At 48.6% G+C, this 14,865-nt stretch overlaps 1 protein-coding gene across 1 annotated transcript in view; it reads right to left on the bottom strand.

The window, feature by feature from the left end:
• The window catches only part of SIL1 (SIL1 nucleotide exchange factor), a gene marked incomplete at its 5' end in the record, with an annotated part of 67,637 nt that overhangs the window by 13,523 nt on the left and 39,249 nt on the right, over nt 1-14,865 (bottom strand). The gene's annotated exons all lie outside the window — the stretch shown is intronic.

Below are 14,865 nucleotides of genomic sequence, written 5' to 3'. Positions count from 1 at the left end.
GCCTGGGCTCCCTTGGTGGCATGTTCCAATCTGTGTCTGTACATCCCTGGAGAAGCAAACTCTGTATTTCCAAAGAGCCTGCCCAGGCTAATTCAGACAGGTGAGTCTGTAGTCAAAAGCTTTACGTTCACTGTAATGAGATCTATGTCTATTTGTTTTTAAGTTACTGAGGAGTTCAGTCACTGGAAGTGAGATAAATGGTGACTGGCCCCACAGCAGATGGTCTCAGGCCCTTCTTGCAGGGAATGATCCATCTCTGGGAGCTGCCTTTCTGCTGGCTGGAGTGCAGCCTGCAGTTAGCTCAGGATACTCAAATAGGAAGGCTGAAGCTAAGCACCATGGATCCCATCGTCTGAGAAAGGCCATGAGAAATAAGTAGGAACCAAGCTTCCAAGGACTTCAAATGACCAAGCCAGCTAAAAGAATATGTTAATCAGGCAATGAATATGCATACATAAGAAAGCCACAGCAGGTACCACAGCTGAACTGAATGCTCAGAAAGGGCTGGAGCAGGAGGCAAAGCACTTTCAGAAGGGAACGCTCTGCATAAAAGATGCAGTGGAATAAGACACTTATGCAAGAAGAGGGCAATTTCAACAGTGTGTCCTACATCAGTGGGATGGAGAGAAGGGACACCTCAGTGCAGAAAGCCAACATATCAATTAAGTTTTCATGACCTTAAAGGCAAAGACTAAAAGCTCTCCTCTGCTCCAGTGGAGGAAGGAGCCAACAGGCAGACTTGGCATGGAAAAGCCTGGAAGATCTTGAGATGAATACTGTAACAGAGAGCAGTTACAGGAGTGCCAGAGGTGTGATCTGCAGGACAGGAGGTAAGGGCTGAATTCCTGGGGCAGAAAAAGCTCTCAGATCTGATGAGATGCCCGGATTCAGAAACAGTTTAAATAAGAGGAGGGAAAGAGGAAGGGGGGTTCCACTTTTTCAGCACTCCAGAACTATGGAAAGACACATGCTGTGATGGCTGCTTCCCATCATCCGATGTCACTGGGACGGGATGGGAAGGTGACACAGGAGTTCACACACGTGCTGTGAAGGCACATTAGGACAGTATACTTGTCAGCAATTGCATAAAAATTGCATAAAGCCCCAGTTGATCAAAGCCTAGTAAACAAATCTGGGTTTGCATTTCCATCTGTCCTTTGTAGGTCACAGGAGAAGAGAGGAGAGCAGCTGCCCTGCAGTGCACTCACAGCCACAGTGTGTGCCCAGCTCTGCCAGCCCGTAGGGCTGGGGGAGGCAGCACCAACCTGCAGGAGTCACACATACTTGAAGGAAACCACTTTGGGAGCTAACAGTTCTTCCCCAGTGCCTCCTGCACAGACAGACCTCCTTGGGGCAGTGCCAGAGGTACAGGGATTGGCGAGGACATCCCACACCAGCATCATCAGCTCAGCATCAATGCCACAGGGGAGGCTGCCCCAACCTCAAGCTGTGCACAAACCCAGCGAGGTAAGGAGCCTCCTGCACTGCACTAATGACTAACAACATGAGTGCATCACCCTCCCTGGCCATCTGAACTATGAAGCCTGACCTCCTTCCCAAGCAGAGCTGCTGCTGCTTCCTGCAGTCAACATCCGTTACGGCTGCTGCTGAAGCCATCCGCAGCCACACACGTCCTGCAGCTTCTGCCCTCACTCTGCTCCCCCAGCACCAAGGGCAGCATCTGTCCATCAGCCCCAGGACCCGCACAGCTCCACACCGTCCTGTGCCACGCTGGCTGCCACTCTGGCTGGGTAACCCAGAGCTGCTGGTACCCACAGGTACTGGCACAGCAGGATGGGATGTGCCACCCAGCCATGGAGGCAAGCCAACACACCGACCCTGCTGCTCCCCTCTCCCATCCATTGGGCAAAAGCAAGGAAAAAATCTCAACTTGATCTCAATTGATCGATGTGATACTCAGCAGTGGGTCTCAGCTGTCCTTCACCCCCAGGAGGGATCCCTTGACAGCCAGAGAGAAGCCAATTACCACACTGGGAAATAGCACTTTGCTTTTAAGTCCGTCTTGCAGAACCACTGTTTAACTCAAATTCAACTTCTTTTTGTAGGCTTTCTCCGTAATTTCCCCAATTCCAGCACAAACCTTCCAGTGTGTTTGCCATGGGATAAATCTAGGCAAGCTCCCGCTCCCCAGACATGGCTCTGTGTCCATGTCCTTCATGCTGTGCAGGGACATTACATGTCATGTAATGCCTGTGACAATCTGGGACCCTTAATTGTGCCAAAGGACCTCCACGTTCCATGGCACAAATCTGAGGACGTACAACTAACTGGGGACACATTTCTTGTTCTTCAAATGTAGGCCACAAAGCCACTTTAGTTCTGCTTTTGCTTGTAAATCAGAGGCTTACATATGTAATTGCCCTAAACCGTAAGAGCAAACAACAGCAGTGGTAACACAGTGCCAGCAATTATTCATGCCTATAATAAATGCCTGTAAAATTCAAAGCCAGCCTTTAAAAACCTGGCTCCTAAATGCACGTACCAAAAAGACAAAAAGCTCATCTGAGGGCACGGCCAGTGGAGATTTTCATCTCTGGGGAGAGGCTGAGGGGGTAAGGATTTTTTTTTTTCCTTTAGAATTAGAACCCTTTAGAAATATCACTCACATCTACACTTAGGTCATGGGTTATTTTGGCTCAATTTCAGAGTTTTGGAGTGAACCCAGCAATGTGCAGAGGACGCGTCTGCCCTCCGTATTAACAGAGATCACTGGGAAGGAGCACAGCTGATCCCATCCCTCAGCACGCAGGGAGTCTGCCACTGTGTGCCCATCACTGTGCTGAGCCAGCTGCCGGCCCGCAGACGAGGTGCCGTTGGCTGCAGATGACATACAACCCCAGCCCAGCACTGCTGACCAGCAACCACGCGGTGCTGTGCTACGAGAGCAGGCGTGCTGACCTGGTGTCACAGGCAGGTCCCCGAGTTAACGATGGCATTCCTGCTGATAAATCACCCATTCGTGCTGAGCCAACAGCGCCCGCCTCGCTCTGTGCTCCTCCTCCAGCAGCAGGGCATGCACTGAGGGAGTGAAAGTTGGAAGCTGTTAACAGATCGCTCCTTTTCACCCACGTATTTCTCACTCGCAAGATGAGAGCAAGCCCTATAAAATACTCTGCTGGAAAGCAATATCGTTTCCTGCTGGCAAAGACCCACTGGCAACAGGAATCTGCCCGCTGGGTGGTCCTCGCCAGGACAACAGGCTGCTGAGATCCTACCAACCCTAGGGATGGAATCACAGAACATCCCGAGCTGGAAGGGACCCATAAGGACCATCACGTCCAACTCCTGCATCGCTTCAGCAATTAGCAAGGCTGAGAGGTGTTAAGGAGCAAGCTGGGTGAGGATGCTGTGTGAGGGCTGGAGCAGACACGCAGCAATGTCTCAGGTGTCCTCCTGGAGCGCTGCTTGGTGGCACACGTCACGCAGTGCTACAGGCGTCCTTCCACGCACATCCCATCGGCCAAGGGCTGGTGGATCCAGCAGCTCTGCCAGCCTCAGGCTCCTCCAGCCTTGTGCCAACACCTTGCCCCCACAACCAGCAGACCGCTCCCCTCCAGCACCAACCTGCTGCCCAACAGCTCAGTGGCAGGGGCCTTCACCTTGCTTTGGGCTTCTGGGGCAGAAGGGCTGAGCTCCTGATGGGAGCTTCCTTAAGCATGAATCCTGTTTCATATCTTCCTTTAGCAGCTCATTTTTTTTCCCTGCTTCAAGCAGTATCTGAGCATGAATGGGAAGAGCCCTGTAAGGGCTGCTGTCCCTCTCTCTACTGTGTAAAGCTTCCCCCTTCAGAAATTTTCTGTAACTACCGACTTTTAGTACCTTCTGAAGGTAACCACATTCATCATAGCTCAGAAGGGACCTTTTGGCCTAATCCTCACTAGAAAAACTGCCAAAATGATCCTCCCATCACACAATTAACAGTGACAGAGACTTTGTGATACTGGGCTATGCGGTGCTGCTATGACAACAGGAACGGGAGCCTTGTTAAGGGTCTCATCTAGAGGGATAACGAGCAATCAGGGCTCACAGAGAAGACAGAAATCAATGAGAGCTGTTGGTATTGCAATATTTCCCAGCTCAGGCTGGGTATTTGGTGAGCCTGAAAGGTTGACTCACATTGTTGCAGCGTAGCCACTGAGTACAACTTCTGAGGACAGGCAGATTCCTGGGGAGTACGGATGAATATTCATGAAGGAATTCAGTTTGGGAGAGGAAATGAATCAAGTGTGACAAATGCTGCCTATTAGGAAAAGAGGGTGGTGTCTATTTTTAGTGGAGTTAAGCAAACATTAAAGCTCACTCTCTAAGAACTCCAAATAATACCACTTGCTGGCTCTGCCTCCCCACCGCCAGGGAAGAATTTAGCAGCACAGCCAAAACCTGCTCGCCTGAACAGAAGTTTTCTGATTTAGCCCCCGTATGTGTTTTATAAAAATACAAGTTTTAATCTTCGATCTGCATAGGAAGACGTGACAGCTTCCACCAGGGTTTTTTTCCCCCTCTCCAGCATCAGAAGGCTCGAAGGAACCTTTTTAAGACGGAAGAAAACGATGCATTCAAATCTCCGAAAAGAGCACTCACGTGGAGCTGTAATCACTTCAGATGCACAGAATTATCAGGAGGAGAAAATTCATCTCACTTAGAATCAAGACCCAATTTGAGGCAGAAAGGAAGAGGCTTGGTTTGCCACCGTGCCAAGCACTCAGACTTTTCACTGAAGTCAAAGAAGCTCCAGCTGCTCGGAGCCATTGAAAATCATGCCCAGAATCTCTAGTGAAACTTATTTGCAGAGATGACAGCAGGCTGATAAGGATGTTGACTATTCCAAATAGGCACACATTATTTTATATTTTTAGAGATACTTAGCCCAGCTATTATTATTATTAAGCAGAGGTGGAGTATTTACTGCCTCCTTCTCTGAAATCTGTGAAAATGCTGCCTTTCAGCAGGCTCTTCTTTTCTTCCCCTTAATATTAGACTTTCCTCTTACTTTTCAGGCTTGGAGAATGTTCAATTAGATAAGACAACAGAAAGAGAATACTGCCTGATAAAAAATAACATGATTCCCACAATGAAATTTGAAAGGCTTTGATCTCATAACCTAAGCTGCTCCCAACCTGAGCTTAAGATCAGAACATCTGGAGAGGTCTTTTCAGTGCTGTCCTAAGAGCGAGCGCTCAGAAGATGCCCTGGGCAAGAGGACAGCACAAAGCAGAGGCAAGGGCCCAGGCTCAGGTCCAAAGCTGTTAGCTCAGCTGGTTCCCACACCATGCACCAAGCAGGCAAGGACCAACTCTCCCAAGTCAAAATGCCTCATTTCTTACCGACTCCTCCAGCTCCAACACCACAGGGCATCTGTCACATCACCTCATTCATAGCCTTAAAGACAGCTCACAAAGAAGCAGCTCTGCAATTTGACTTGTTGTGTACTCGTACCTGATACAGAATCACAGAAACACCAAGGTTGGAAAAGACCTACAAGATCATCCCGTCCAACCTCAGCACTTGCTGTCAACACACACGAAGAGCAGGACCCACCAGGCACCTTCCACAACCTGCCTGCCTTCTCGTCCCTTCCTTGCCTGGGAAGGACAAGAGAACTTTTTCAAAAGAAATGCAGCACCTCATGCAATTGAGTCCTCTTGAAACTCAAAGAAGTGACTCAGTTGATCAAGGTACTTTCCTTACCTTAATTTTGCTGCTTAGCAACAAGGGGAGGATCTATGGGTTAATGCTGAATCTACCCAGAACGAAAGCAGTCTCTGGAGTCCAAGTGAAAGCTCAGAGATTTGGGTTGGACAAGCTTTTGAAAGAAGAGTCATTTGCATCCCAGGGAACCAGAAACAAGCAGAAAGATGCAGTCTTACCCATGGCAGCCAGGCACCGGGACCTCTGTTCACCATGCACACAAATGGTGTGAAGCACATCTGTGTCTTTGGAACAGGAGGTTGTGCCTCCTCCTGATTGACCATCCCTGTGTTTCCTCCGGCTTTCAGTTAATGAGTTCCCCCTTCATTTGGAAGGGAATGCACCATCACTGATGAAGCACGGCTCGTGCCCAGCTGCACTGAGGCAAACCACATCCCCAGGACAGAGCATAGATGTATCCCCATGAGAGCAGTGGCACACACAGCTCACCATACGTTGTCCCCTTGGAGCATTAGTCACTTATTGGTAAAGTTGGGTCTGCTGCCCTTTAGAAAACCCAGCTCTGTCCCTTGCTGTGGCCGGCCCTCAGCAACTGTTGCCATGGTTATTACATTTGAGTGCTTTTTATCAAGAAGATGCTGCAACCACTGAATTGTCTCTAGCAAGAGTTATTTAGGAATAACTAGTTAGTGAGTAGGAATAATGGGTTTAAACTGCCCACAGAAGCCAGCGATCCCAATTATTTTTGCTTTGATCTTGCCTTCTTTCTGGTCTCTGCCAGGTTCAAGTTTAAAGAGTGAGTTAGAGAAAGCAGCAAAGACTGAGTGCTTCCTGAAGGGAAACACACTCATCTCTGCCAGGAGATTAAAGGTCTCTCTTTATAGAAAGCCTCTGCTTTTCAATCAATCAGAAATAGGCTATAATAAGGCACAGCAATAAACCAAGAAACATATATCCTCATCTGTCAGGTAGGGTGGAGAAATGAGATGCACGTCTCAGTTCCATCACGTTAATTGTTAATCAAGATATGGTGGGCAAAGCCCCAGGGCCCTCCACCAGTCCTGGGGAGCAGTGATATCCCAGCCCTGTGCTCCCACTGCAAAGCTCCAGGCACGGAGCTGGGGGTGGGCACGAGCCCACAGCACTGTTGGGTGCTGGCGCCTGGTGCTGAGCCGTGCTTCAGACCCACTTTCAAGATCACAGAGTGAATGAACAAAGCCTGCTCCAGGAAGCCAAGGCCTTTTTGTTTAGCTCTAACTAAAAGCTCTGAAATATGTCTGGGTAACAATGGAGTTGGTTCCCCCCCGCAGACCAGGTCCCGCAGCACAGCCCATCAGGCATTTAACGACACAAATGGCTTTTACTGCTCTGTGTTACCCTGGCACAAAATTGGGTGGGGAGGTGCATCTCATAGGGCCTGCAGAACAGCACAGCTGCACGCTGGGACCCTCTACAGCAATCCAACCCCAGCCTCATTCACACCATGAGCGTCAGCACAAGACAAACACAGAGATGTGAGCCGAGCACATCTCACCTGGGGATGGCCAATGACCCATGCTGTGCTGTGCACTCTCAGCAGAGCAGAAGCACCACGTGTCAGAAAGATGTGCATGCAGGAGCAACCAGAGGGCTGCCTGAGCTGGCTGGAGCATTGAAGGCAGAGCCACCGGGCTCTGCAACGCTGCTCGTGTGGTCTCAGGTCACCTGGCTGCGCTGGCAGGCTGTTGGAGGAGAGCTGCAGCCCACCATGGAGCTCTGCCTACAGCCCCGTGCAGCAACACCCACGGGAGATGATCTCTTCTCCTGCAAACAGGCTCCACTTTCATAACAGCAACAGGCTGAAGATAAATAGCTGCATTTCTGTGACGTGATGCCCAAGGAGAATCTCGATTCAGCTTTTTCTGAGGTACCAAAAGAGACAGAAAAAGACTTCACTTATTCGAGCTAAAGCAGCTGGATTTAAAGAAATTAAATTTGTCGGTTCACCAGTGTGTAACATAGAAATGAAAAATGCATTTCAAATTCCTGATCCACTAATCCACAATCCACTGATCTGCAATCTCTAAAGTTCCCAAGGAAAAAAAGGAAAATCCACAGCAGTCTCCTACTGTTCCTCTGAGACTTCCTGGCCACGACCTGCAGAGAAAGCTCACATCATGCACCATTCCTCCCTTTACAAAATACACTGTGGCACGTTTCCTGCTGTGCTTAGAGGGTGTCACAATAACAAAGCCTCAATTGCACTTGTCAGAATAAATGAACTATGGATGTTTTGTGAGGTGCCAGGCTAGATGCTCCACCTGTTTGCTCAACTCCCTATTGATTGGCAATTTCAGCTCATTTGCAGCAGCCCTCCCACTCATTAGGACAATTAGTGAGGTCCTATTTGCATTCTTAACCTAAAAGCACTGCAGGAGAGCATGCTAGGAGCTGGGAAAGACTGCCCTGGTTGGCCAAAAGAGATGTTATGTCCCTCTGCTCCCTTCTCAGCTGATGCCCATCTGTGGAAGCTACTCCTCATTCATCTCTCTGCCCACTATACGCACACTAAACTACGACTGTTGTGGACAACATCAACTTTCTACACTAAATCCTTCATTAAATTACTATAAAACTCTCTGCCTCATTTCACTGGTCAGGGTGGAGGAATCCAAAATCCTCTTTGGTGAGCGTGCCCCGTGCCAGCACAACCCCAGTCCTGTGCAAAGGGACAGCTGCAAGCCACGGGGTGGGAAATGAGGCCGTGCCTTGGGGTGCCAGCACTGTGCTCAGCTGTCCCCTCACTGCGCTCTCTAGGCAGGCGAAACCCTATGGGCTGCCATGTTCTGGCCTTTGCAAAGCAACTCTGCCTTCACTCGCTGCCTCCCCCCATCGCTGAGGCTGCTGAGAGCTCGCTGCCCATGCTTGGCAGTCTGAGCTGGATTTGCATGGGGAGGCCTCGATCCCATTAGATGAGGCTGAGATGTCCTTTCTGCAACACTTTTTCTTTCTCCTTTCCAGCAGCTAGGTGAGAAAAGCTCTAAAAGCGTGTGAATCTGGAAACATCTGCTAACACCAACACCAGCCCAGACAATACCACCCTGTATTTCTCTATTGCTCCCTTTCAGGGTAGGTGAACCCTCCACATCTCAAAAGCAAAGATGTCCTAAGCACACACATGAGCCCCTCTGCCTCTGCACCTCCACGTTCCCAAGCTTGTTGGAACCCCTCCTTCCCCTTCTGCTCTCCATCACCACAGCCACACAAGAGCCATCAATGAAAGCACAGCTGTGGGAAGCTCAGGACCAGAAATAGCAGCTTGTTACTAACGCACATCATCACGCACCAGGGACCCCGTTACACCCTTTGGTTCCTCCACCCATCGTTGGCACAGCTCTACCAGCTCTCGGGCCCTTTTCCAGGAGCAGCATGCAGCAGCAGCCACATCAGATCACCTGGAGGGGGACAACGTGGGATGGAGCCCACTGAGAGACATCAGTGGTGGCTGTCACACGGGGATCCTCACCCACTGACCTGGTCTCAGGACCCTTGACTGGGCAGGACCACGCTCTGGTTCCCCACAGCTCTTGAAGGATTCACTTAATCACAATGCCAAGCCCATTTTGGGCTCCATCTGTCTTTATTCCTTCAGGGACTGATAATGCTGCGCTGTGTGTTTTCACACACTAGCTGAACTGAAATTAAGACAGATTTCAATATGAAGTGCCTGAGAAGAAAAAGCATCTTTCAGAAAGAAAATTTCAGCGTAGTTACCATTCTCAGCTTGGAAAATGCTCTTGTTAAATAAGAAGAGAGGCAAGGTATTAATTCGGAAAACATCACAGGTGAATTCCTGCTTAGTGAGAAACATGCAAACACACCAATACCCTGTTTACGGGCTCTCCTGACAAGAGGAGGAATGGGAAGGCAAGGCAGCCTGCTTCCAATGGGAGGCAAGGAGCTTGCAGAGGGAGATCAGAGGGCTCACGTGTGCAGCAGCCGACCGGCAGATTGCAGTCGGCCCCCTGCTGCACCAGGCATGCACCAGAATCCAGAAACCCTTTTAAATTCTGTCACGTTGACAAAAATAGATAAAACAACAAGAACCCTTGCATCTCATCACATATGGCAGTTTTTAGCTGCTTAAGGCAGGGGAACATCATCTGCATTTCACCGTGCTGTCACCACCTTGAGCTTTTTGTTCCTACCTCCACTGAATCCAGCCACAGGTGTGTTCTGACCAGACAGACTGCACATCCACGTTAATAAGGCAATTCCTATGTTGATCTAGTGGTTTACACAAAGCAGCAGCCCTCATTATTGATCTCAGCAGATGGAGTCAAGGATGAATGGCCTCCCAACAGCCACGGCGGTGCCCACCAGCACCACGTTCACTCATTTCTCTCCCAAGGAAAGAGGCGATCCTGAGTCTGTGACAGGCAAGACATATGCATGGATGCTGAACACACAGGGCAATAAACAGAATCAAACATCTGGGCAGGAAGAACTGAGTTGTGAACGTGGGGAGAAGTGGTGTGATGGATGGGACCTCCACCATGACCCACATGTCCCATGGGCTCCTGCTAACACCATCCAAACCCTGGAAGAGTTCCTTCTCTTGCCCATCGCTTATTTTCAGGGCATTCTGAAAATTCAAGAAGGAGAGACAGTCTGGAAAGGGCGGTTGCAAGACATTATCTGATGCATTCCATGAGAGATTCAAGAGACAACGCCAATTAGAACTGCGAGGAGTGCGGTGTGCTGCAGGGACAGCCTGGCACCTGTGACAGAAGCGGAGACACGGTGCTCTGATGGCTGCCTTCTGGAAGTGGCTGCACTACCTCAGAAACTCATTAAATGCAGCAGAAAGGACAAGTGACGTACAGAGAAGCAAATTAGTTTTCAAATCCATTCAGACCTCGCACAGGGGTGTCAAGGGGCTAGGACTCGGTGGGCAGCGGCAGTGATAACGTCCCTCAAATGTTGGTGATGTCCCCCACGAGATCGAGGGGCTGAGAGCTCTGCCCAGCTTCCCAGGCAACCCAGCAAGTCAGCCCCTCCAAACCACATGAGGCAGCTCCAGGGCCTGCGATGGACATTTTCTTTTAAGCAGAAATAGGATCATCTAAAATACAGATCAAAACCCAGCTCACGAGAAGATGCAGAACGTCAGCACCTGAGGGAAGAAGCAAGCAGTCAACAGTGATGATGAGTTCCTTCAGAAAAAGATAATTTCCAGTAAGCTGTTGTTTTTTCTCTTGGCAGAACATTATCCTATGCAAACACGTGGAGAGCCTTGGAGGGGCTGAGGTTGGAAGCAATCTGGTGGAAGACCCGAGGAACTGTCTTCATGGATGAATAACCAACTGTTTCAATGAATTGGAAGGCACAGGAGCAGACAGAAGAGGAGAACTTTATCAAAACACAGTAACTGGAGAACAGGCAGGCTGGAAGATGCCAGCCTAGGAACAAGATCACATACTGAGCCTTGGTGGCTTCTCAGCCAGCACAGGCCAGGGCCAGCCCCAATGCTGTGAAAGCCTGCAGCTGCTGGCTGGATCCCCGCAAGAACTGCAAGCAAGTCCCCGAGTCCCCTGTGAGAGCCTGATTCTGCCTTCACCACTCACACTGCAAACCAAACCTGGTCAGACCTGCCTCTGCACGCTGGTGGTGTAGAGCCTCCTGCCAGCAATTAAATCCAACAAAAGCTGCAATCAGGAAAAGGGTAGGAGGTGCATGTAGCAGGACCTGCAAGGAAGGGGATGGGATCCAGATCTTCCTATACATGCTCAAACAATTGACTTAATCGTTGGGTCAGTTTTGTCCACCCAAACCCTACTCAGTGCAGGTACATAATTGAGGCTAGATCCTGCATTTCCTGCTCTCATTGTTCGTCTTCCTTCCATTTTTTTGTTTCTTTGTTCTATTCAAAGCACTTTCTCAACCTCTCTTCTAAAAACACATTAACGAGGGGCTGCTACAGCCTCTTGCACAATGTGATTAAAGAGTAGACACACATGCCTCTTCTTTGTGGAGCTTTTTGCACCTATTACTTGGAGGGAGTGCAGGGAACATGCAATGTTGGAAAAGTCACTGCAGGTCAGGAAAATAATGTAATAATGTAGGTGTTATGTAGGAAAATCTTTGAAGCCTGTGAAGCCATTAACTGAGCACGGAGGCTGTAGCAGAAAGGATAAACAGAGAGCACGGATGATGAATAAACAGTGGCTGCAGTGACAAAGGAATACATGTTGTGTCCAGTGATGAAACACTGGCTTGTGCAGAAAGTGGTTAGGTAACCAGCCTGAATGCATATTTTAAATGTAAACCACAATAACTCAACTACTTAAGCAGAGAGCACGCCTCACACATTTACTAAATGAGAGAAGACAGAAGCAACATGTTTTACGTAAGGCAGGAGCTGGCTGTGACGAGTTCTTTCCGCAGGTTGTGTCACTACCTCCCTGCTGAGGGCTGTCCAACACTGAGCCCTGTGAGCTGTGCCTTCAGGGCAGGCCTTTCCCAGGCTGTGCATGGCTCTGGAGCCTCACCTCCTGGCCAGGGATGTGGGGATGGCATCCCGTGCATCGCCCAGGCTGAGCCCCGGTGCAGTGAGCAAAAGCACCTGGGACTGAGGAAACTCCAGTCCTGCCCAAGTCTAGAAAGGGCAAAGCTGAGTGATGCTGGGAGGTGTGCTGCAGGTTTTCTCACTGTTGGAGCATGAGCTAAGGCTAATCACTTTGATTTCAGCCATCAGCAACTGAACTTACACTTCTGAGCCTCCTTCCTCCTCTCCTTCCAGTACTGCAATCCAACCCAAACCCTTGGATGTGGTAAATACCTGAAAACTTCCCACATATAACAGAAGTGAAAACGTCCTCAGCCTTGAAAACAATCCCTCTGGGGTAGCCTGAGACGTCCCAGATGTCCAGCTGAGCCCCTGCTGCTGCACCCGGCCAGCTTCCAGAAACCAGCATTTAGGCAGCATTTAACCAGCACTTAACCTATCAAAGCATTCAGGAAAATGAAAACAGACGCAAACCTTTGATTCTAGATTTTTCTCCTGGGGTCTGCTCTCCCTGTTCTCCTGAGAGGACAAGGATGGCAGTTTACTATTTAATTGTTAATTACATTTCTTGTTACATTTTAGATGCTGAAAAATGTTTAGGGATTGATTCTTCCACATAATTAACCATGATGATGAAACACAGTTTTATACCACGCTGCAGTTTTTGTTAAGGTTATTTATAATGGGGAAAGGCTAAATAGGTTGAGTTCATTATCGCTGCTGAAAAAATTGATGTGACCCAATCAAATTAATTTGAAATTAAGTGCAGTGAGGCTGCTAACTCTACACGAGTCAGGAGTTCAAATAAAAATAGAAGAGAATCTACAAAGCAAGAAATTACCATTGGGCAGGGAGTCGAGCGAGAATGACTGCGTCTGAGAGGTGGCAAGCACACGAAGTTGTCAAACAAGGTTGCTGAAGCAAACAGTGAAAATGAATAAAGAGAGAGGAAAAGATTGTAGGGTGTAAAAAGAGAAGCCGGAGGAGGAAGGGACAAACATGAAGATGGATTTGAAATAAATGGGTAGGGACAGTGCTTGTTAAGCTAACTGCGTGCATTTTGCCGCCTGGAGATTCTTATGTCCTGATGAGACAGAACTGAAGCAAGGTCGTTAATTTCACTTCTCCTGAGTCTTATTGCTTAACACTGGACCTAAATATCAAACAGCAGTGAGCATCAACCGGTTCCATGGCGAGGTCAACCTGAACTTAAAACCACTAAATCTGGTGGGAACATTTTCCTCTGACAAAGCCACCCTGGAAGGAGCCAGCACTCCTCTGACACAACACAGCAGCCATACACTGCAGAACAGGCACCTCCGAATGCACGCACAGCAGGGATGGGAGGCAGCATTCCCCCAGCCCTGCCCCCAAAGAAAAGAAGATGAAAAGCAGAAGCCAGACTGAAAACAGCTGCACATCGTGGTGCTGAGCAATATATGTGCACCTGAGCAAGCCTGAAACACACCCTGGGGCCGGTAGGGGGAACAGCGGCTGCTGGGATATTTGTGATGCACACGGGATTAAGGGATCAATCATCTCAAACCAAATGGGTAAGAGAAGCAATGGGCTGACATAAGGCATCCCTGGGAACCTTACGGGCAGTTACAGGACAATGCTCAGTCGACCAGCTGTGATGAGCTTGCTCCCAACACTTCACCAAGCCGAACAGCAGATCCTGGCAGGCTCTGGGCTTACTGAAAGGTCCCCCAGCCTAAGAAGCTGAGATGGGACTGCCCAGCACGCTGCCAGGACGCACAGCAAACACAGGCTCAGAGAACTGCTTTGACACCCTGCCCGTAGCCATGCAGCTTCAGCAGAACTCCCCATGTGGCTCCTTCTTCGCTTTTTGCCTCTCTGCCTCTCCCCACGAAATACCAACCGCTTCTCTTTGCCTCACAGGTTGCATGGCTTAGCTTCTCTCCATCCTCACCTCTAATTCACCCCTAAGCATATGGGGAGCATTTGGGATAAAGCTTCAAGAATGCATTCGACATAAATTATTGTTCCCCTTTTAAACGGATTACAAAAATCCTTTTATTACAAAATATTAAAATGTTCAAATTATTGGTGTGGAAAAACGTTTCCTGGTGGTAAAGTTTTTAAAAATTGAGGTTTTAATCACAAACATAATCCTTGCTGGCTAACACTTCCAGCCTTGTGAAACATCTAGATACAAATTGCAGAGGCCTGGCTGCGCTGCAAACAAAGGAAGATGCTGCCTGTAAATAGCTTAGAGGACATCAGAAGACACTTCTCTCATCAGCAATCTTTTTAGCTTAATATAGCTCCTCTTTGCATAAAACATTGACATTTTTGCAATGTTTGGACCCAGTGGTGCAAATGCTGATTGTCACCCGCAGACACTGGAGCGTACCTTCAGAAATAAGCAAGAACGTTTTACAGACAGTAGTTTCACTTGCCTCCAAAATGCCGTATCTTAATATTTCATACTTTATATATATTTAAATGTTAGTACCACTGGATAAACGCTAACGTGCTTTTATGCTAATGCAATCACTGAAAATCCAGATAATGCTGTGTATTGGCATATTCTGTTAGTGAATTATGGATACCTAAATGTACAATCCCACATGCCTGGCAATTATTTTTGTTAGTGCATTTAACTTTTATTTGCAATCAGAGCA

Source organism: Tetrao urogallus (assembly GCF_951394365.1).
Source record: "Tetrao urogallus genome assembly, chromosome: 14".
Taxonomy (NCBI): Eukaryota; Metazoa; Chordata; class Aves; order Galliformes; family Phasianidae; genus Tetrao; species Tetrao urogallus.
The sequence above is the reverse complement of the archived record's forward strand: the minus strand, read 5'-3'. Positions and strand labels throughout refer to the sequence as shown.